Source organism: Triturus cristatus, chromosome 3_1 (genome assembly GCF_964204655.1).
Source record: "Triturus cristatus chromosome 3_1, aTriCri1.1, whole genome shotgun sequence".
Lineage (NCBI taxonomy): Eukaryota > Metazoa > Chordata > Amphibia > Caudata > Salamandridae > Triturus > Triturus cristatus.
The window spans coordinates 123,190,200-123,209,566 of NC_140583.1; positions in this window are offsets into that span (position 1 = coordinate 123,190,200).

Consider the following 19,367-nt stretch of genomic DNA (forward strand, 5'->3'; position numbering starts at 1 on the left):
TTCGGAGGTTCGTCGTGACCGAGGTAGGAGTACTGTGGCAGTATTTCCATCGGGGCTCGACCCAGCTTAATCGGAGACAAGCTCTTCGATCTATAGAGAATCCCAGGAGCGCCCCTCTGTTGGCGAGACCGGCTGGTCTCATGCAGGGGAGCGAACAAGTATTATAGAGATACTAGACTTACGAGGGCAAGCCTCGCTGTTCAAAGACAGGCAGTGTGTGAGCCCGAACATTGTTCAAAGAAACACGAGACCGAGAGGGTTGATACGCGCAAACTTCCGACAGAGCAGAGACATAGGAACGCTTCAGGCTTTTAGGAAGTTGGCGACGCGTGTTTCAGCCGCACAGACTTCAATTCCCAGGCAGACACTAGTAGTGTGCATCCGCACCCCGTGGTGGCCAGGTTTACACTTTTGATTTCTTCTGTTTATATTCCTAGACATATGTGCGAGTCAGGAGAGAGGGTTGGTCCCAACGCCGAAGGCATGGAATGAACAAGTGGGTATTGCTCCCCACGTTGATATTTGGTGTGTGTGTCTGTATGATGATCCCTGCCATTTCTCCCCATGTGTGCCTTTCCTTGTCGTTTGTATTAGTGCCTGCAACGAAAAGACCACGACCCATAGCTCTCCCCCATATGTCCGGGCATTCCGTATTTTCCTTTTCAGGTGAGAGGGCAAGCTCGCGTTTACACAATCCTGCTAAAAGTAAGGTGTATGGTTCCCATTGAGAAACTGGAAACAAACCGTCTTATGCTGTGTTCTGTTGTCTCTTTTGCCTTCACAGATCTCCCTCCCTGCAGTCCCCACCCTTTCCTTCCCCCGCTCGATCACCCCAAAAGTCCGTGGTTTCAATAGCCGGACTTGAGGTCATCCAGAGGTGGGCCCCCATAGAGCATCAACACAGCCCCGGGGACATCGGAACGAGGAACCTGACACAGTCAACGCACAAACAGGCAGAGGCACACAGGAAGATTGAACAAGAAAATAGCCACTTTATAAAAGTGGCATTTTTAAACACACAATTTAAAAACCATCTTTACTAAAATATGTGTTATTAAATTCTGAGTTTAGGGGTACTAAACTCCATTCTTCTATCTTATCCCTATGGGAAGATATGCTTGTAAAATGTTACAAAGCATTCCCCATTCTGTCCTATTGGCAAGATAGCCTTTTAATAGTGAAAAACGAAATTGGCAGTATTTCACTATCAGGACATGTTACACACACCAGTACATGTCCTACCTTTCACATACACTGCACCCGCCCCACATTGGCGCTAGGCTGTCACAACAGCGCCGGCGCAGGGAGAAAGGACAGGAATGCACCATATTGCTTAAATACGCTGCATTGATGCCTCTTCACTTTGGTATAGGGCAGGGTAGCAAATTGCCTTGCTGTGCTACCCTACGCCAAAGTCCCATTAATGAGGCCTTCAGGTCCCAAAACATTTACCAGGCGAAAACAAAAGAAAATGCAATTCTTACAGGTGAGTGAGTGTGTTGTGTGTTTGGAGGAGAGGTGAAGTGAAGGAGACGTGAGAAAGGGCACTCAGGAGAGAATGAAAAAGGGCGCTGAAGAAAAAAGAGTTGAGATGTGAGATATACAGACGAGGAGATGCAGAGACAAAAGAGACGCACACGTTAACATAGAATGACGATAATGAGAGTGAATGAGACACTCTGAAGACCCCTCCCCTACCACAGGCCACGCTAGTGTTTAATTCAGTCACAGAAATGACACATTGACACATTTTCAATATTAATTATTTACAACAAAACAATTGTTGTTACTCATTTATCATAAGTAGCTAACGACCATTGGCAAAATCAATAGACCTGACTGGTTTTAGGTGTTTGTTGGTGGCTGTATTGTATATTTGGATAAAGAACAGAAAAGTCAGAGAGAAACCAAAATACTGTTCGGGTGGCACACTGTGGGAATCACAGAAATTCGATTTTTTGTGTTCAGCCCTTGCCTCTTTTATAGAGACCCACACTTTTTTTCGTTAAATTTAAGCCCTCGGAAACAGGATGAATCATAACCTCTTAATAGTCTTAAAAATGGTTTGAATCGTTTATGGAGAGTTGTGTAATGTTTTCAAATAGACCTAAGGGAAAAAGACTTAGCTGGAGCGAAGAATGCTAAAAATTGAAACAGGAGGGTGATGATTAAACTTATATTACCGGAGGGAGTGGGGACGGGGACTGTCTGTCCCAGGAGGCTGTGCGGTCCCTGCTGCCGGCGCTTCTTTTTTGCGCCTGCAGGCTCCCTCAAAAGTGCTTGCGGGCTCCAGCAGCGCAGAAAGCCCGTTACTGCTGCTGTTACCGGAGCGAGTGGGGACAGGGACTATCTGTCTCAGGAGACTGTGCGGTCTCTACTGCCACGCTGCTTTTTCACACCTGGAGGCGCCCTCAAAAGTTCTTGCGGGCTCCCGCAGCGTGGGAAGCCCGCTACTGCTGCTGTTACCGGAGGTAGGGGGACGGGGACAATCTGTCCCAGGAGGCTGTGCGGTCCCTGCCGCCGACACTGCTTTTTTGCGCCTGGAGGCACCCTCAAAAGTCCTCGTGGGCTCCTGCAGCGCGAGAAGCCCGCTACTGCTGCTGTTGCCGGAGGGAGTGGGGACGGGGACTATCTGTCCCAGGAGACTGTGCGGTCCTTGCCATCGACGTTGCTTTTTCACGCCTGGAGGCGCCCTCAAAAGTCCTCGCGGGCTACCGCAACGCAGGACGCGCGCAAGCGTGCCCGGGCTAAGGGCGGGCCCATCTGCGCCCGTCAAAGCCCAGATAAGGCTGCGCTGGGCCAAATCTTTAAGTCGTGCAAACCTGCTCAAATTTCAATGCCTAATTCCGCCCGGAACCTTCATAAGTGATTTTTTGGGACCTTGGGGAAGTTTACTAAGCGGCACGTAAGACAATTAACCTCTCTCAACTCTTTCTTGACTATATCTGAATTGAGCATTATTGAACCATGGCTAAAGTAAGGCGGGTGGATGAGAGGGAGGGTACATCTACACTTAAGTCTATGCAGAATTTAACCCTTGACAGTTTTTTAACGCGAGCTGCAAAGGTTAAAGACAAGGAAATACTCTCAGTCCAACGCCGCCTATCAATAGAGGGGGTACCTGATATTTGCTTGCACCAGGATGTATCAACCAATGGGCAAAAAAGGGGCAACTGTATTAGAGAGTCATACTTTAGAAAAACCGACAAATTACTTAGCTAGCCCTGAGTTGCCCCTGCATCAATCCCAAGGCTCAATTGGGCCAGGTCCCCCCGCTAAAAGAACGAGGAAGCTTAAACACCTAGAGCCTGAATCAATAGTAAATACCAGATCCAAAACAAAGCTGAGACAGGCTCCAACTGGGGATTTGTAACAGGTATATGGTAGTATCAACAGTTGAAACAAGCCCCCTACCCATGGTTCTGTCCCCTACAATTTTATCCCCACAAGATATCACGCTTCTTATGGATGGTTTTGAAGAAATAATACAAAAAAGATTATCACCCATCCTGAATAGGCTTGATAACCTAGAAAATAATGTGGAAAGTGTAAAAAAGATACTCTCATCTCAAACTAGGGAACCAATCAGTCGTGGTTCATTAAGCTCTGGGTCTGGAAGCCAACGGGGAGATGATAAAGGGGGTGAAGCTAACAGGGAAGTTTGCAGCAAGGCCTTAGTACCTTGGTACCTTGGTAACTTAGCGCACGCATCCTTTAGTGAAAGCCAGTAACCAAACGAGTGACCAGGCCAAATAAGTAGACACTAGAGAGGCCACGTGTGTGTTAGAAGAAGAAACCATGGTACCCTTAGGGGAAGTGACCTTGGCGCCAAAAAAGGGAATTGCTGAAGAGTTTTCCTTAAAAGAAATCACGGCAGCAATTAGCCTACTACAGGCAGGAAAAGCTCCTGGTTTAGATAGACTTCCAGGAGACCTCTACAAAGCCGAGCCTAACATTTGGGGCCCCTTGTTTCAAAAGGTCTTTAACGCCATCCAGCAAGGGGGGCTATTCCCCAGACATGGAAAGGAGCAGAAATAATACCAATTTTTTTTAAAAGGAGAGAAAGGGGACCCTCAAATTATAGACCTATATGTCTCTTGGGGGCATATCAACAAGGGCTTTATCTCTGTTTTTTTGTCTTTAAAAGCCAAAAAAGCAGAGATGAAACTAGCACCCTATCAACAACAGGGTGCTAACATGCAAATTGGCATGTTAGCACCCTTTTACTCTACGCTTCCCCTTGCATCTCTAATGAGATGCAAAGGAGGCGTTCCAGAGTAAAATAATAGGAGAAATGTCGCTAAGCGACATTTCTCCTATTATCAAGAATATCGCTAACCCTGTTAGAGAAAAAAAAAGCAGCGCTAACCTCGGTTAACGCTGCTTTTTTACGTCTGGTATTTTTCTGACTTAGCCATGATATCCTATGGAAGGAGGATATCATGGCTAAGTTTGTCTGTCCCTATCAACAACCTAACGTGAGATTATCGCTGGGTTTCCAGCGATAATCTCACGTTAGCCACTTAGCTTGACGATTTTTATCGCTATTGAGATAAGCGTTGCTAATAGCACGCTATCTCAGCGATAAAAATCCACGCTAGCCGGCGATAATTATCCTAGCGCTAAGTGCGCTCAGCGATAATTATCGCCGGTTGTTGTTGATATGCCCCATAGACGGCTCCCATAAACTCTTCTGTAAAGTTATCTTGCTCTGTATCCAAAACTGACTGGAAGAAAATAATATTATTTCCCATCTGCAGGCTGGCATTAGGACGTCTACAAGTACCCTAGATCAAGCATTCAGATTCTTGCTACTAATTTGGAAGGAAGTTAAGCTTCTGAAGGGTCATTTATATGTTGTTTTTGTCGACCTTAAAACAGCTTTCGACTTCATTGATCGCAATAAACTGTGGGCCACACTAAGGAAATTAGAACTACCACATGATCTTCTCCAGCTATTGGTCTGCCTGCATGATGGTAACTACGTGAGAATTAGGTGGAAGTCAGATGGTACCCTCACAAATAATATTGCAATCGATAAAGGGGTATGCCAGGGGTGTGTGCTTACCCCAACTCTATTTACCCTCTACATCAATGGGCTGATCCAAGAGTTATACAACTGCGGAGGTGACCCCCCCAGACAAGCGGACAGTCCCTTACCCTCATTGTTGTTTACAGACGACACACTCCTTATTTCTAAGACTCCAAAGGGTATTCAAAACACTTTAAATAAGTTTGCAGAAGAGTGCAAAGACCGGGGCCTGGAAATCAATTGCTCCAATACTAAATATATGATCTTTAACCCCTATAAACGCTCAAAGGGGAAGTTGACATTGGGCACCCAGCAATTAGAACAGGTTAAGGTCTTTGACTACCTTGGAGTCAGAATTAGTGATAATTTAGCATGGACCCCCCCAAATCCAACAGAGTGAGTCATCACTACAACTAGTGGACAGCGCAATAGCAAGGAGGCTAGGAGGTTCTACATATCGCCCTATTTCTCCTGTATTAGAGATACACAGGGCTAGACATAGCTGAAAACAAATTCTTGAGGGCAGTACTTAATGTCCCAATCAATACCCCAATTCTACCACTGCGTCTTGCTCTAGGAGTTAAATCTTTTTCACACTTTGCTGTTCTTAGAGCACTGATGTTCTGGGTCAGAATCTGCGTCAACATTACGGAGATACATGTAAAAGAGGCAGTGGTGGAACTATTAACCCTACAAAAACAGAAAGGAGAATCGCTCTGGTTCAAGAGGGTTAAAGAATGGCTGTATCGCCTGGGCCTTGATATGATGTGGGAGGCCCCGGGCTCCATTATAAAAAGAATGGCCCCCTTGCTAAAGAAGAAATATTGGGATTTTATCAATCCCTCTAGTAATGAGACCGTAGCATGTGGCACTTTAACTTTGCAATTTTTAAATGTTAAGACCTGTTTTAATTTTGAAAAGTACATGGATGAAATTGAACCACCACAGGCACGAGCACTTTATATCCAGTTCAGGTTTGGGACCTTACCGTTAAATGCTTGGAATAACAAATGGACCAATGCTACTACCACCTCTATGGGCCCAATATGTTTGTCTGTACAAGAGTCAATTGAGCACTTCCTTTTTTTGTGTCCTGCGTACAGTAACATAAGGAAATCATGAATTGTCCCAGCCTGTCGATTGCTCTCCTTTTCGCGCCCATCGGAAGCGTTACGTATATTTCGTTCGGACACAACACAATGGTTTGTCTTTGCAATTACAAGATATTTGTTACATGCCTGGTGGCAGAGATCAAAAGCCCCGCCATGATATATTGCTCAGGATGGATTTATTCAAACATGTCTTATATCTATATAATCATTTTAAAAACTGTAAATATAAATGTTCTTTTAATATTGAATTCTATTTTAGCTAAGGATACAAAATTAAGATTTGATGAAATGTTCTATTTTACTTATTATGAGACAATGTATATTTGTATTCTGATTTCATGCTGTTTTATGATCATGCTATTGATCGATTAATAAACTACTACTAACTTATAGAGCGCTCTCCTATCTGAGAGGCCTCCCTCTTGGTGCTGTGGGCATCACATTTTTATCTCAAAGCATGGATGGCTCTTTTTCCCTGGGTAAGATGCTGCCAAATAACTCAACAGGATGCGTGCCAGCTGCAGAGATCTGTATGTAACCTGTGAATCACGTGCTCAAATAACAGCAGGACTGATTCAGTTGTTTGTTATTGATAAAATGAATAAAAATAAACTAAGTAACACCCTCCCCAGACGTCTTAGCTGACGTCTTATCTGCGTCATTGTAAACCATCGTTAAATGGTATCGCTGTGCCCTTGCCGCTAAACAATGCTTCCCTGTTCCTCAGCAAAATTCACACTTCATAAATACAGTTACATTACTAGGATTAAAGGGTCAGGAGATTGTGATATATTTTTTTAAAAGTCATATGGAATATTACTAAGCAGTTTGCCATGTTTTACTCCTATCCTCACTTTGTTTCTTTTTCTTTTTTTCTAGTTTTCTTCATTACATTTCTTTCATCCCTTCGTTTACATTTTTCTCCTACTCTATTTATTTAGTTGTCCTTTATATTATACTGTCATTTCTTCTTTCTCTCTTATTTTTCCCCTTTCTCTTTTCCATCTTTTCAGGGTCTTTTCTCCTTTTCCTTTTAAACTACTTATTTTTCCACTGTCAGGTTCTTGTTTTTCTATCATTTATTTCACGACTTTTCCTTGTTTTTTCTAAGAGCTCGTTTTCCTTTCTACCTGAATTAATTTCCCATCTCTCTTTCTTTTCACCTTTGCTCCACTCATAACTGCATCACTTTAGAAAGCTGAGGTCGAAGTAATTCCAATAAAATTGAAATGTGTTCCGACTGTATTCTCGTGAAACCAAGAGATAAGGTGTATTTTTAGCATTCGTGTACGGGGAGTCTTTTTAGTGCTGCATGATCACAGTATCTACACGCAGACAGTACGCGGCCCGTGGGGTGGATGTCCCGTGATGATGCTCCAGTGACTGCTCTAGAAATCCCGGCTTCCCACTGCCCCAGGGCTCCTCTGCATTATGTACACTCCCTGTGTGCACACCGCCTTCACATACCTCCGCGAGCACCATCATCTGATGCCTTCTGACGTCCTTTCTTCTCCCTGCTCCCTGGAGTGCGCCTCCTGTCGCTCCACCGGCATCTTCTGCAGACGTGGACAAAAACAATGTCACCTCCAGAGCCAGCGTCGGAGGGATGAGCTCAGCTTGTGGCAAAGCATGTCATTTCTGTCCCTCGCGCCCCTGGTACTCTCTCTTGTCTGTCTCTTGCTGTCTCTATTACTCCCCTGATGCTCTCTCCTGTCTGTGCCTTTCTGTCTCTATTACTCTTTACCTCTCACTCTCTCACAATCGCTCTCTCTCTCACGCTCTGTTTTTCTCTTTCGTGCAAGCGGAGTTCTCTCCTCTCTCTCTTTCTCCCTCTACCGGTCTAGCACTCTGTCTTTTTCTTTCTTTACCTTCACTTTCTGTCTCTCTTTCTCAATCTCTCTTTCTGTTCCACACTCTTTCACTTCTTTCAATTTTACTGTCATTATCTCCCCCTCTTAATCTCTCTCTCTGCCCCTCCCTTTTCACCCTCCTCCTTGTCTCACTCTCTGCCTCTTACATCTCTGTTTCTCTGACACTTTCTCCCTCCCTCTTTCTTTCTACCTATCTGTCTCTGTGTGTGTTTCACTCTTTTACCATCTCTCCCTATCCCTCTCCTGCCATTCCTTGTTCTTCTCACTATCTCACTGCCTCTCTTACCTACCTCCCCCTCTTTCTCTCTCTCTCTATTCATCTCTCTTTCTCTGTCTCCTTCTCCCTATTCATCTCTCTTTCTCTCTCTCTTTTTCTCTGTCTCTTTCTCTACCTCTTTCCCTCTCTCTTTCTCCCTATTCATCTCTCTTTCTCTCTCTCTTTTTCTCTGTCTCTTTCTCTCCCTCTTTCTCTCTCTCTTTCTACCTATTCATCTCTCTTTCTCTCTCTCTCTCTTTCTCTCTCTCAATTGATTTCTCTCTCTCTCTTTCGCTATCTCTTGCTTTCTCTCTTGCTCTTCGACCCCTCCCTCTTTGCAATTGATTGAGTTTAATAAATCTTTAGATGTGAGCAGTACATGTGCACGATGAGTCGAAATCTGGCAAAACAGGCAAATTAATTGGACTGCGCCCTCTTTAGTATTTTGACCCCTTTTATTAATCACGAATACCCGCAAGCAATCCTTATCTAAGACGACCAAATTAACTTAGAGCCACATATCTTTCTACGAAGCCTGTAGCCGAGGGTAGAGAGGGTGTTTTAATGCTTGAGGTCCCCTAGGGCCTTTCTATTTCACAGAGCCTGTCCCAGAAGGCGTCAAAGCACTGTACTGCAAGAGAGAACCAAATGGTTAATGAAGAACTAATAATGAGAACATAGTAACAAGCATTGGCAGAGCCAATAGGTTTCGCCTTTGGGCCCTTATAAGTGTTTAGTTATCCAGCACAATATCCTTGGTGCAACAACATCAAGGGTTGCATGGCTTAGCACTTATAAGGTCCCAAAGGCGAGACCTATTGGGTATGCCAATGCTTGTTTTGAGTGAGTGCCTCATGCAGTTATGCCACTGTGAGGTTGAGATGCTGTGAGTGCTTTTACAGGAGCCCCTGTGATATTGCGCCTCTTCAAAATGTATCTTGGGTCTGGTGTAACACTTCTAGCCCCTATTACCGTCTTCTCTCACCCAAGGCATCCTTAGATGTCCCATGTACAGCCGGAGTTGACACTCCTATTACCCCAGCCCTCCAGTGACACTTTACCTGTCACAGGTGGTGGTGGTGGAGGTGGTGGACGTGGTGGTGGTGGGGGATATGGTGGTGGTGGAGGACATGGTGGATGTGGTGTTGGTGGACGTGGTGGTGGACATGGTGGTTGATGTAGTGGTGGATGTGGTGGTGGATGTGGTGGTGGATGTGGTGGTGGTGGATGTGGTGGTGGTGGACGTGGTGGTGGTAGACATGGTGGTGGTGATGGTTGTGGATGTGGTGGTGGACATGGTGGTGGTGGACATGGTGGTGGACGAGGTGGTGGTGGTGGACATGGTGGTGGTGGACGTGGTGGTGGTGGACGTGGTGGTGGTGGATATGGTGGTGGTGGATGTGGTGGCCTTGTTGGTGGTGGATGTGGTGGTGGTGGTGGACGTGGTGGTGGTGGATGTGGTGGTGGTGGATGTGGTGGTGGTTGACATGGTGGTGGTTGGCATGGTAATGGTGGTGGATGTGGTGGTGGTGGTGGACATTGTGGTGGTGTACGTGGTGGTGGTGGACGTGGTGGTGGTGGACCTGTTGGTGGTGGTGGACCTGGTGGTGGTGGTGGACATGGTGGTGGAAGTGGTGGTGGTGGTTGTGGACATGGTGGTGGTTGTGGACATGGTGGTGGTGGATGTGGTGGTGGTGTACGTGGTGTTGGTGGGCGTAGTGGTGCTGGACATGGTGGTGGTGGTGGACGTGGTGGTGTTGGTGGTGCACATGGTGGTGGTGGACATGGTGGTGGTGGTGGACGTGGTGGTGGTGGATGTGGTGGAGGTGGTGGACATGGTGTTGGTGGTGGACATGGTGGTGGTGGTGGACATGGTGGTGCTGGACATGGTGGAGGTGGTGGACGTGGTGGTGGTGGTGTGCATGGTGGTGTTGGACATGGTGGTGGCGGTGGACATGGTGGACGTGGTGGAGGTGGTGGACATGGTGGTGGTTTGGACGTGGTGGTGGTGGTGGTGGACGAGGTGGTGGTGGTGGATGTGGTGGTGGTGGTGAACGTGGATATGGTGGTGGACGCGGTGGTGGTGGTGGACATGGTGGTGGTGGACATGGTGGTGGTGGACGTGGTGGTGGACATGGTGGTTGTGGACATGGTTGTGGTGGATGTGGTGGTGGTGGACATGGTGCTGGTGGTGGATGTGGTGGTGGGTGGTGGACGTGGTGGTGGTGGTGGATGTGGTGGTGATGGACGTGGTGGTGATGGTGGACATGGTGGTGGTGGTGGACGTGGTGTTTCAGACATGGTGGTGGTGGTGGTGGACGTGGTGGTGGACGTGCTGGCGGACATGGTGGTGGTGGATATGGTGGTCTTGTTGGTGGACATGATGGTGGTGGACATGGTGGTGTTGGTGGTGGATGTGGTGGATGTGGTGATGGTGGTGGACATGGTAGTGGGGGTGGATGTGGTGGTGGTGGAGGACGTAGTGGAGGACGTGGTGGTGGTGGTGGTGGTGGTGGTGGATGTGGTGGTGGATGTGGTGGTGGACATAGTGGATGTAGTGGTGTATGTGGTGGATGTGGTGGTGGATGTGGTGGTGGTGGTGGATGTGGTGGTGTTGGATGTGGTGGTGGTGGACATGGTGGTGGTGGACATGGGGGTGGTGGATGTTGGGGTGGTGGACGTGGTGGTGGTGGACGTGGTGTTGGAGGTATGTGGTGGTGGTGGACATGTTGGTGGTGGATGTGGTGGTGGTGGACATGGAGGTGGTGGATGTGGTGGTGGTGGATGTGGTGGTGGTGGAAGTGGTGGTGGTGGATGTGGCGGTGGTTGACGTGGTGGTGGTAGTGGTGGACATGATGGTGGTGGACGTGGTGGTGGTGGATGTGGTGGATGTGGTGGTGGATGTGGTGGTGGATGTGGTGGTGGTTGACGTGCTGGTGGACATGGTGGTGGACGTGGATGTGGTGGTGGTGGTGGTGGAGGACGTGGTGGTGGTGGATGTGGTGGTGATGGTGGATGTGGTGGTGGTGGACATGGTGGTGGTGGACGTGGTGGTGGACATGGTGGTGGACATGGAGGTGGACGTGGTGGAAGTGGTGGTGGTGGAGGGCATGGTGAAAGTGGTGGTGGTGGGTGTGGTGGTGGTGGACATGGTGGTGGTGGACATGGTGGTGGTGGACCTGGTGGTGGACATGGTGGTGGTGTATTTAGTGGTGGTGGATGTGGCGGTGGTGGTGGTGGTATATGTGGTGGCGGTGGACATGGTGGTTGTGGATGTGGTGGATGTGGTGGTGGTGGTTGACGTGGTGGTGGTGGACATGGTGGTAGTGGACGTTGTGGTGATGGTGGACATGGTGGTGGTGGACATGGTGGTGGTGGTGGACGTGGTGGTGGACGTGGTGGTGGACGTGGTAGTGGCTGTGGGGGTGGACGTGGTGGTGGTGGACATGGTGGTGGACGTGGTGGTGGTTGACGTGGTGGTGGTGGAAGTGGTGGTGGTGGACATGGTGGTGGACGTGGTGGTGGACATGGTGGTGGACATGGTGGTGGACATGGTGGTGGTGGTGGTGGACTTGGTGGTGGTGGTGGTGGTGGACGTAGTGTTCAAATAGCTGGCACATTTGCCGTTAGGATCCATACAGCATGGTGATACCGGACATTTGCTTCAACAAAACTTCCACCGTATGAGTGAAATATTGGATGCTATTTAAAAAGACACATACAAATATAACGCATTTCAAATATTTTGACTGTTTGAAAAATTAAGGGCTTTCACTTTTAATTTCCCCAAAGGGAATTGATTAAAAAGTGCTGTCGGGAAATTGGGGAGATGAGTCATCCACAAGATGACAAAACAAGGAATGCGCGTGAGAGAGAGGGGGAGCAGGACAAAAACGATATAATGCTCAAAACTAGCAAATTTGCCTTGTGCTATGAATATTCGAAGCTTAACTTTTGAGCATTAAATTCAAACAATGATTGAAGGTGTGGAGGCCTTGCTCAAGAGTCTTATGATTATTTATTTACAAGTGACATTTGGAGAGATTTGCGAATTAACAGTGAAGTAATCTTTGGGGATTAGTAACTGCTACAAGAAAATGAGATACCTGGTTTGGTAGCTCTGATACGGACATCATTTTCTGGAAGCGTATGTATGGTTGGTGTGTTTGCTTCTATGTTAAGTAGCTCAGAGGAAAAACACACCCTTTGTGTGATAACATTGACAATATTGGGACGTGAAGGAGAGGATTATTGGTGCCTTGACTCTTTGAGGACAATATTTGCCCAAAGGTTACAGAATTTAGTGATGCATGTTTTAATTGCTTGCATGAAGATGCCCTAGATCTGGTAGTATGGTAAACATTGAGCCATGGAGGGGTTACTGATTCACTATGCTATTGTGAAACACAATTTCCCATATTTTATGGAATAGTGCATCATAGATAAACCAAATAACTTCTCATTTGTAGCTCCAGAACTTTAGGACCTCTTGCATTTTACCACTTCTTTGTAGAACTGTGTGTGATGCACTTAGCCTGGTGATTTGGGTCTTGTGCGACAAATAATGCACATCAAGTTTACTATGAGTAAATAACATGTATATATACAAACCTGCCACATTTGGAAAGTGTGAAGTGGGAGTACCAGGAGCAGGAAGAGACAGACTTGTATTTGCCTTTTGACCAGCTTTGCAGTAGCAAAAAATTGTTTGTAGGGGGAGCTGGGATAAGAAGACATTGAGGAACAGTACTTGGGCCATGCTTCAGGGAAGAAAACTAAAACATGGAGACGCAGTGAAGCCGGCAAACATAGAGATGAGCTCATCAATGAAAAAGAAGAAAAAAAGGGTGACAATGAAGCCAACTAATGGTAAGTAAGGGGGGCTAAAAGACGCTTTGTAGGTGCTTCCTAGTAGCCACTTTCTAAGAGTTTAGCAGTGCCTGAAGCTAAGTTAGATTGAACGACGTGTCCAGGATCACACTACGTTGAGTGGAGGTGGAGGCGGAGCCAGAATTAGAATAAAAAGGTTCACCCCCACACCGGCTGTAGTGAGGATCTTGTCTTCTCCTCTCATTAAACACTTAGTTATTCAGACACACACACAGTAACAAGTAAGGGAAACTCTTGGAAGTATCAAGGGAAATAACTTCCATTGTTTGGAAGCGAGAAACTAAAATATGAGTTGTCTGAGGAGGTGCTGTCACACAAAAAAAGTATTATTTTTAAACAAACATATCACATCTTCTGAACTGTGCAGTTCACCTACACAAAGAAGCAATAAAGAACACCGATTCTCCGGTGTTCTTAAAACCATATCTTAATACGAGTCACCGATCCGCGTCCTCGCTCCTCACGCCGCGTATCCTCAAGAGGATACGCGGCGTGAGGAGCGAGGACGCGGATCGGCGACGCATTTTAAGAATCGGTGACAATCTAAACTAGCCCAGCAGATTCGGTATTACCTCGCGCCACAGGATTAGTGTGGCCTGGAATTATCGCCACATTTGATACTGCGTCTTAGTGAATTTAGAAAACTGTGAACAAGTCGCATGTAAAACTATACTGAGGCGACGAAACACGTTTCGGCTTGGGAACAGTTCACTTACTAAAGCTTGAAGAAAGAATAAAAGACCAAAGAAACAATTATGACCTACTTGTTTTGCTCATTATCATATGTGAATTACATCTGAAACTGTCGTTACTTGATATTACGTGTGCTGGGGAATGTAATCATGTTTTCAGAACCATGCAATAGCAGAACCACAGATACCTATGGTTTCGCGGGGCTGCAGGTGTGTCGAATGCAAAACCATATCAAAAGCCGTGGATAGATTAAGGAGGATCAGTCCCACCTGCTTCCTATGATCTACCGCTAGCCTAATTGTATCTGAGACCTCTAACAGTGTGGTTTTGGAGCTGAAACCCGGCCAGAAGCCCGACTGGGTAGGGTAAAGTAGTGCATTCTGGTCTAAAAAATCTGAAAACTGCTTGTTTATGAGCTTCTCTAAAATCTTGGTAAAGAATGGCAGCAGAGAAATGGGATGGAAATTGGCAAGATTAGTCTTGTCTGTCGAGGGTTTCATTCAAAGAGGAATAAACTTGGACTGCTTCCAACCACTGGGCACTGTGGCCAAATGAATGGACTGATTTATAAGCTGGTTTAGAACAGGGTTGATGGCCGTACAATTGGGGGCGAGAATGTGAGGTGGACAGGGGTCATCTGGCGACTCTGATTTTCAGGCACTCAAGGTCTCAGCAGACTCCTCAAGTGAAATCAAGGCAAATTCCTGTAGCAATTGGCCATGAGAGGACACTATTTCTACCTGTAGTGCGGCATGGTCACTGATCCGCATCGAGGTGGCGTCCGTGAGATGTAACGCATTCACGATGGTTTGAATTTTAGAGCCTAAAAACTTAGACAATTGGGTACATAAATTTAGAAAATATGTTAAAGGCTGAAGTAAGGCGTCTGGGTGCGTAAGCCTTTTGATGATTTTAAATACCTCCAGGACTTGTTTCGCGATATGTCAATCCGATCTGTAAAAAAGTCAGACTAATGATAGATATTTAAAGCCTTCTTGTCCAGCGCTTTATTATTAGTAAGGTAATGACACCTACAGTCCCTTTCCATTTTCTTACAGAGCTTATGATGCACTTCAAGCTCCTCACTAAATCAAGGGGCTGACTGTCTTTTTGCTGGGTAATTAGCATTTCTGTGTTTAATAGGTGAGATGTGGTAGGCAACCAGTGTAAGCGAGGAGTCGACTTATCTGACATCAACCTCCATGTCCCCCGTCATAGGTGAAGAGTTCTTGCTCAGGGCAAGACTAAACTCAGTAGAAGAGACAGTGGCCCAATTATGAAGCGGTAGAGAAGAGCGAAACCTTTGTCTGTGAGGGCCGAGGTTCAGTTCAATGGATGTGAATGAGAGCATGATCAAACCAAATCAGGGGACTAATGTTGAGTACCGAAACTTGAGTGTTAGAAAGAATTGTGTCTAAGGTGTGAGCCGCGATGTGAGTTGGCTGAATCACAAACTGTGACATATCCCAAGATGACATACGCTCCAAAAGAAGTTGACCATGCGGGTCAGGAGATGATTCCACATCTATATTAAGATCCCATAGAACCGTGAAATTCAAGTATTTGAAAACATACTTCGAAAGGAACTTGTACAGGGAATACAGAAACTCCCCTGCATGCCTGGAGGCGGGTGATAGATTAGCACCCAAGCCAGCATTTTATTCGAACACAACGAAATGCGAAAGCTATAGACTCAAAGACATTGCTGACTTCCTATCAATCTCATCCGATGGTTCATCTATTATCATCACGTTTGACTGCTCTGCATAAACAAAATCTTTAAAGTGGCAAACTATTACCTCTGGGTCCTGAAAAGATTAAGCCATTCTTGTCTCTTTTCTACAAAAAATGGCATCACCGGCCTTCATACTGTCATAACTGAACTGGGTTCAACGGAGCCACGCGAAGGTATTTACGGGCGAGTGTGCAGCCTTGATGATTGTTTGACTACAGGCGCCCTCCCCTTTCGTGACAGCTCATGAAGCCCTAAAGTCTCTTAAATAGTGTCGGAAAAGATACCAAATCGGTATGGTTTTTTTGGCATTCTTAATTTGAGCATGTTTTGTGGCTGAACAAAATTAGGCACAAATATTACACATATATAATATGTGAGTGAAGTAGGAAACACGGATTGTCCTGAAGAGTAAGCCAGGGGAATGGCTTTTGAAACATGTTGACCAAGTAAGAGGCAACTCATAATAGTAGACCCCTACGTTTCCCCACGTTTTTAACGTTTCCAGCTAGGGAAGCGAATAAAGTTTATTTTTTCCGCTAGCCAGGCAACTTTTAACATTGCACTACGAACTTTTCCTGAACCTAACACTCCTACCTCTGCACTGCACATAGCCTTTTTTCACTTTATCAAGTGCTCCCACATCTCTGTAGGTTGCAGCACGCCCCGCCCCGTAGAGGGACGGGAAGACCCCCACGATGAAGCATGACACTAAGGGATTCTTTGTGTGTGAGGGGTATTTTAAAAACACATAATGTTTCCCACGACAATTTCTTGGGTTAAACACAATTTTCCCACCACATTCAGTATAGATTTTCAACACAAGGAAGGATATATTGAAAAGTGGTAGAATCTCTTTGTTTAATTAAAGTCTGTATAGGAGGATGCTTCTACTCTTACACCTCTTGACTCCCCCTTTTTGATTGTTTTACTTATAACTGGACTACGGCCACGCTGTCCTTGTGGGCATCTCACAAGCCTGCCTCTTGCCACTGAACACTGTCCTAAATGCCAAACTAGCCATTTGTCTTTATCTCTGAAATTCAATCACATTACTCTAATTCTCCTCAAGTTACATTGGACTCTTAAGAAGCCAAGGATAACATTTAAATTTAATGTCTAGCCTGCAAAGCCAACAATACCAGTTCTCCATTATACTTCTCCCACCAAGGCAAAAGTCCTAAAAAAAGAACTGGGGTACTGACCAAGTTAGGCAGTATGTAAATAATATGGCATGTCACGTCCCAGCATGTGACATCACAACCCATGACCTCACAGAAAGTGATTTCACAAGAAGTGACATCAGATTCTAAGACCTCATTCGTATGTTAAGCAGGTCTATCATGAGTGCATTTGTGCACATTGCAATATTTAACAAATTAGATTTTGCGTCTGGGTTGTGCCAAAAAAGTTATACAACCGCTGGCGCAAGATGTGAGCATCAACTTATACATTTAACTATTAAAACTCTGGGGGGGCGTGGCCAAGCAGGGACCAGCAATGGCCGCGTAGCGTGTGAGCTCCGTTGCCCAACCTAGCCCCTAACCATCCTGATTAGCTATCCGCAACACCTAGAAGTGACCCCGAGTGTCGGATCACCGGCGGAGCTCGTCCGCTGTGGCCCGGTCTGTGGAAGACCGGCGGCGAGGCAGTGGGGGCTTCCGCGAGATTGCGGCCTGCTCGCCTTTTAGAAGCCGGGTCCTGTGGTTGCGACTGCGGCCGCCGTGAGGGTCCAGGCCGCTCCTCCCTTCCCGCCGCTGAAGCCGCGGCCTGTGCGGCGGCGTGGGCTCCCCCCCCCCCCCCCATGGCTGCTGACGTAATATTCGAGTCCTTGGCCGCCCCGGAGTGACTGTGATACCTCCGGGCCCGTGGCGAGTCTGAGGGAGTTGTAAATAACCCTCGACACGATCCATCCTGAGCGTGCCGGCCGCGGATCCCAAAATGCCGGCGGCGCGGCGCTGGCAGTGAGAACCCAGCTTGGAGCCGGCATAATGGCGGCTTATTGTGGCAGACCGCCGAACAACCCGCCTATCTGAGGTACAGCTTACGTGCCCAAACTCAGGTGACTCGTGGAGAGGTCGCGATCCTGCTTGAGGAGAGATTGCGCTGTAAAGCATATGGGGAGCGGCCTGGTCCTACAGTGACGCAGCGAGTGTAATATCAAGACTAAGGCGAACCAACAGGTGACATACTCTTAATGCTGGCTGTCTGAGGTGGGGACTCTCTCGCTTCCGTTGCATAGTGTGTCATGGGGACTTCCGGGCATCGGGGGCGCACCGTGCCGGACAAAAGGTGAATGACGCCGGGGGCCTGAGCTGCCGCGGTGGACAGTAGCTGGACGCGGTGGGGCTGCGGGCCCTGGTGTGGCATTGCTGGTGACTGCCCATCCGGAGTGGACAGTGGCTTTGATGGGGGGCCCTTTCGTGAGCGGATCCAGGCCTCAACGCGAGTTGCCTTCTAGCGCCTGGTAGGCGGCGCCTTGATTGTGTGGACCACAGGTGTGGCGGAGCCCAAGCTGACCCCTGACGCGCCGACCGGAGAGCAGTGTGTACCGCTTTGGCTACTCGCCTCCCCCACCCCCCTGCCTCCTACCTTGAATTGGTTGACATCTGGCGACATGACGGACCGCGTCAAGGGATCCGGCGCCAGGACAGCAAAGTCAATCCAAACGAATAAGCTTGATAGATATACGATCACTAAGGACCCACAGCGAGGGCACCAGCAGAAGGATGGCAAACGGGGTGGACCTGGACCTGAGGAGCAGGAACTCTCTCTTAAAGACGTCATGGAGGCAATAATGGGGGTTAAGACCTCTTTGGACTCGGTGGCTGTCGACGTCAACCTTATCAGGGCCGACCTGGGGAAACTTAATGAAAAGGTGAAACAGGTGGAAATCACGACTGCTGGCCTGGTGAGTGACGTGGCTCAGCTGCAGAGGGAAGTCCGCGACCTGCAGGACTCCCGGAACGCCGCAGACCTCAAGCTGGACGACTATGAGAGCCGTCTTCGTCGCAACAACCTCTGCATCATAGGAGTCCCGGAGAAAGCAGAGGGACAGACCCCTGACCTATTTGTCGAGGACCTTATCCTCAAGCACCTACGACCCAAAGGACTCAGTAAATTCTTTGTGATCGAGCGGGCCCACAGGGTCCCGGGCGGCCGACCCAGGTCGGGCGCTCCCCCGCGGCCTATGTTGGCCCGCGTCCTCAACTATCGAGACCGCGATGTGATTCTTCAAAACTCCAGGGCTGGCACCCCTCTCCGATACGAGAACGCGGATATCTCTTTCTTCCCGGACTTCACACAAAGAGTACAGAAACAACGAAGACTATTTTTTTCTATCAAGCGTGTCCTGAGAGAGAAAGGCCTAAAGTACTCAATGCTGTTCCGGGCCCGCTTCCGGGTTGAGGCGGAGGGGAAAGCTTGGTTTTTTGATCGGCCTGAAGACGTGGCTGATTGGATCGAGTATCGAGACACTACAAACCCTGGGACAGGGAGAGCCGGCGGCCCTGTTGACAACGTGCCGACCTGAAGGGGAGCCTCGACGAGGACAGGTTACTGTGCGGCTTGGGGGGTGGGGGGATGAGTGGTGGGATCCACGGTTCCCAACCTAAGTCGGGACTATTGACCTATTCTTGGACATATGCTAAAGTAACAATCACGGTGTGACATAGATGTAGAATAAGGGCATGGACACGGAGCTCCCTGCTTTACCCACCTGGATTGTTTTTTCCTTCTTTCCTTGAACTTTCTAGGGCAACAGGCACTCTGCAAGTTGTTG